The sequence below is a fragment of the Teleopsis dalmanni genome, chromosome 2, assembly GCF_002237135.1.
Source record: "Teleopsis dalmanni isolate 2A chromosome 2, ASM223713v2, whole genome shotgun sequence".
NCBI lineage: Eukaryota > Metazoa > Arthropoda > Insecta > Diptera > Diopsidae > Teleopsis > Teleopsis dalmanni.
Genome location: NC_051847.1, coordinates 41,106,652 through 41,112,296, shown reverse-complemented (window position 1 = coordinate 41,112,296; position 5,645 = coordinate 41,106,652).

The following is a 5,645-nucleotide window of genomic DNA, read 5'->3' as shown; positions in this document are numbered from 1 at the left end:
CTAGGTCTCTAATCAATAATTGGATTTCAACCGAAGAGAAGTCGCTACTGGCGCGATCGTCAGGCTAAAGAGTTGGTTCTCCCCTATGGTTATGATAAGATATCCTCCTTTAGCAGAACAGAGTTGAGGTTGCTAGTATGATATCTAACAGGTCACCATTGGCTACGTTACCACCTCAACAAAATGGGCCTATCCGAAGAGATAGATTGTAGACTCTGCTTGGAGGCAGAGGAGACAACCAGCCATATTCTATGTGACTGCCCAGTTTTGATTTGGGCCAGGAGGAGATCACTGGGTCGGGAATTGCTAGCACCTTCCGACTCTAGGAGGTCCTCAACAACCGACATTGGCCTTCATTCAAAAGGCGGAATGTCTTTTGTTCAGTTAGGGTCTGTTGTAGCACAAAAACTTAATCATGGTTGCGGTGCTCTGCTCAAATGGGAGCTAGTACCCTGTTCTTTCTTATCTTATCTAATTCAAATTATAGAGTGACAATAATGGTATAGCATATAATATTTAAGAGATTGGATGTAACAATATAATAATTAAATTATGATTGACAATTGTATTTAAAATACTTGTATTTAACATGCTTCCCCCATTGAAACATTGCGTTGAAATTGACTGGAAGTAGTGATATTTTTGAAATTAAAGGTTATGGTTTTCACCTCAGCTACAACATAATTATCAGCGTCTGAAAACATTGCTATGCTATCTCTCGTTGGAGAAAGATTCTCTTATTGTAGCGCAACCAGTTACTCGGACGTTCATCAGCGCCGCGAAACACTACTATAACGCTGCCAACGGATCATTTTATTGGAGTAAGATTCTCTTGTTACTAGTGACAATATCACTAATTTGCATGTTACGTTTAGTTGTTTCCAGCGATACAGATTGTGTAAATCTGAAACGCCAATTTTCACCGACTGTCGTCGCCAAAAGTGGGCTTTAACAGCAGTGATTCTTTGCCAATTCTGCAGATGTTACAGATTTCTGATAAATTGACTTATGCTGATATATGGTTGTGTTCCTTTCTGATCACGATGTCAGGTTTCAGGTCATTCCGATTTGATGATGGCAGAGTCAACGGGACAGAGTTCGTAACTGCCTATATTTCAACTAAAGCAGTCATAAGTTCTTTGAAGGATAGTTAATATTTGAAAGTAGGCGATACAAAAACGCTTTTGCAAATTGTGGGGCGCAGGATGGAATAAATAAAGTTCTCTTTTAATTCCTTTATTTTAACTCCTTTAATTTTTTGTCAGCACCTACAAAATTTGTGATATTGTTGCAAATAATGCGAATAGGCATCCTATGTTCACCAACAAATCATTTCAGCGCGGCGGTAAAAGACTTGCTAGATAAATCAAACACCGCCTCTGCAAGTACAGCCTTGGATGTAAAGCATATCAATACTGCGATGTACGCCTTAAAGGGTGATTTTCCACGTACTCATATTTATGTTGGTATAGGTATAGTCCCGAATAATGTTGGATGATAGCGGGTGCAGAGAATACATTGATTAATTATTTGTGTTGTCAGTACCTGAAGTCCAGCATGATAATGCTGTTGATGAATATTGATGTCGTAGTGCTTAATAACTAGTTCATCATTGGGCAGCAACAAAGAAAACTTAATGTCGATATAGACGTTTGAGTTTGTGAGTCGACGCGAAGAAGCGATTAATAATCGATGATTTCACCAAGTAATGCAAAAGGGTTCGCCACGTGATAGTCTTTTCTAAGTTCGGCATTTCACTTGTAAATCTCTGACTTCAAAGGAGATGAACGATTTGTAATTCTGCCAATTCAAATTTCCTTGCAGGTATAGATTGAGAATTGACTAATGCCCTTTAGTTGTATCAATGTATACGTGGTGATTGTTCTTGAATCACAATTGAACATTTACGTTAAGCAAACTATCGCTGATCTAGTGTGAGATTGTGCTTGAAATTTGGTGGATACTCACTAAACTCTATCTGCAGAAATGAACCATTAATCCATAAAGACGAGCTCAACGTGGCAACTAAACAACTTCGAGATACTTAGTCTGTTGCAATTAATGGTGTACGGACATGGGGCCAAGTCGCATCAGTTGATTTTTCACATTTACTACACGATTGCCAGCAAAAACCAACATTATAGATGATTCGGATTCATTCCCATTTAGAACAAGCTGTGAGTCAGACCAAAAGATTATGCTTGTCGTTAAGAACGGTAGTGATTTCCGAATTTAAGACCAGAACGAGGTAACGAATTGCGCGGCACCTAGTTCTAAACGTGGTAAAGATCGCGTTTTTAATGGCTATGTTTTTGAATGTTTTTGAATGAATCCTAGCAGCGAATATGTAAATAACAGCCGTATGCTTCAGAAAATGCATTGCCAAATCCATAAAGCTCAATTTTAGTGGTATTGACTATCTTCACGTAGTGTGGAATTTGCAGTTTTGATAATTCGAAATCATGTATAATTTTCTGCCAACGGTATCCGATTTCAGATAACAAAAGTTCCACAACTTTTCCACACAAAAGTCTACAGCTGTTGCAATAATATCTTGACACGTATTGGAACTGGACTAACAAAACCCATGAATCAAATAGCGAGGATATCATTGATGGAATAGATCGTTTTGAAACTTTTTTTGGGCGACTAGTTTAAGGTTGTATCAGTGCGATGAAGTCTTCTGCTCTAGTGGCTATGTCATTCACATGATATCAGTTTATAACTGATTTGCCGACTTGGTATGGATAAATACTGGATAATACTGAACTGCCTATATATTTTTATGAAATCAACCGACATAGTAACGTCATCAGCAGATCATTTTGAATAGTGGAACCTACCATTAATGTATCGTTTAATGAAGTTGTGATGCGGGAAGGTACGAGGCGTCAAATAAAACACTGAATCACTGAAATACACAGTGGTATAGTATGCAGAAATGAGCATCGCAAACATTTGGATCCATGAGCAGCGTCACTTTACACCGTTTGGTTGCAAGTTCTTGAAGTTGCCAGAAATTTTCAATGTTTTTGTGCCGAACGCGTCTTTGACTACAATTATTACTGTGTCCAATATAATATTATTAAAAACTCTATAGTTTGACTGTGATAACGTGTGTACAGTAGCAGCTCAAATTGTTGGTAAAGCCTTAGGCTGTTAGACATCTGCTGGTTGAGTATTTTCTGGATGATGTAGGGTTGAATAATGGCGTTGCTTAGAAATTCGGCATGTGAAACGAAGTGGTCTTTTATTAGGCAATTGCACAGCTTCTCTTGATTTATGTGGATGTTGTGTCCAACCTTTGAACAACAACAGCAAATAACCTTAAACTCAAACTTCGTGGTCATGCCATATCGCTTGGATTTTGAATCAAATTGTGACGATAGAATTCTTGCATTGGGTTTGGTATTAGCATCCAACAGTTAACAGCGTTTGTCAAGTATAGCAGAGCATTGAGCCAAAGTTGTTTGATTCGAATAATCCAGACTTTTGTTCCCCTTGCACTCTGTATTAGCACCTTTTTTTTATCAATGTTACACTGAAGGACGAAAGCGTCACAGATTTGTTCATTGGTACCAATTGATTTAAGTGAGTTGAAGAGTTCTGACATAGTGTTCACAATATAACGTAGTTGTTTTGCTTCAGCCTTGGTAACGTTTTTTATTAAGTAATTGAAGAAATATATTCTAAGAATATTAGTGCACAATTATTATAGCGCTCCTTAAGCCGGTCAAGGACCATTTGATAATTCTTTTCGGTAACTTGGAATGCTTTTATTGTTGCGAGTGCATCATCACTTAAGCAAGACAACAGATAGTTGAATTTCTCAATCACTTAATATACATCATATACAGCTCATCAATTTCAGCCAGACCAGTGCTTGAAGGCATCAATTTTTCAATTTGAGGTTGATAATATCATATTATATGATTTAATATGATTAAATAAATCCAATTGTACATTTCAATTCAAAAGGTGTTAAGAAAGCATTTGCTTCTACAACATTTTTAATGCGTTTGTACTCCTCAATTGCAGGTGATTGCTGTTCAGTCACACCTGTTTGAGTAGATCTTGAAGAAGTATGGTCATTTGGATTGCTCTTTGTGTGATAAAATACGCAAAAATAAGTTGAAGAGATGTCAGAACATGTTGCGGCATTGTAATTTACGTTTAGAAATTTGATGTAGCCTGGCAAGTGAAACCATCGACGAACGTTCTAACAGCAAAGAGTTAGGTCCAACGAATAGAAAAGGCACACCTTGTAGTATATTGTTTAGTTTTATCTGGATATATAATTAAAATAATTGCTAAAATTGGTAATTTATCAGTTGTCCTATCAGTTGACACCTTTACCTGCATATCATATTAGTAGACAGAAGCCCCACATATCTCTCCATCTGTAATTAATCCTATTAAATATTGCGGAGTTGCTTGTTACCAACTTTTCCTGGTTGAGAGTGTTGCCACAACTACCTACATTCTTACCTCTCCAGAGTTACAAGTCTTTACTTGACTTTTCTGGTTGAAATTCTAGTTTAACCATAAGAGATAGATGTCATGTGGCCTGAAGTTGATCTAGAAACTTTATTTTGAAATATTTACTTTGCATATGTATTCAAATGCATGTGTAGAATGCAGAGCAAACAAAAATTGCTAATATCAACAGCCAATTCTGTCCTACTATATGGAAGCGAAATATTGGCTGATTTGCTGAAAGTATAATAAAAATGTAAGTAGAACAAATATCACAACAAAGATAATACCATCTGAGGAAAACCATAGACTGATTGGCTAAGATCATACTCCAACGGAAAAAATATGATCTTGAATCTGATTGATTTTGAAAAAGAAGTAAACAAATAAACTTAATCGAGACCAGGACGTAAGCTGACGAAGAAGAATTTCTAATAAATGTCTGAGATAGAAACGATTTGGCACACAAAGAGGATTGTATTTAGTTCTTGCAAACCGGGCTTACTGCTAAAAAAATTTGTACTAGGGAACATTTACAATAGATCTGGAAACTTATTTTGGAATACATATTGTTTATTAATATATCTTCTCAAAACTACTATGTCAAATACGTTAACTTTATCGTTTAAGATGTTGAGACCCATAAATATTTCTCTAAAATATGTACTTTGATTGCTCAAATGCTCTTTGGTAAGAATTACTTTAACTGATAAGTATTAGAGGTTTCTGCTAGAACCATAGATAAGTTGAAACATATGACTGTCTGTGCTAGAGTTCTTCCTCTTCAAAAGTTTCAAACGGCACTTAATCTTCATTAATTTGATCAAATTTATTATTCGATATTGTCAAAATTCTGTGAGACTTCAATTTATTAATTTCTTTATTAAATGTCAAATTTGTAAATGTCAGAAATGGCTTTTTTATGTAATTGAAATAATTTAATACTGCTTTATCGACACGCATGATATGATCTAAGAAGATATTACTCCATATAATAAATATAACATAATATATACAAAATTCTATATTCCAACAAAACTTCATTTTTGCATTCAAGTTAGCTAAAATTCAAAAGCTTACATATAAAGTTTAAGTTCCACCTTAAGGAAGGGAAAAAAAGTTCCAACAAAATGAATTTTTCAGCTCAGGGGACACACTGTCAGAATTTA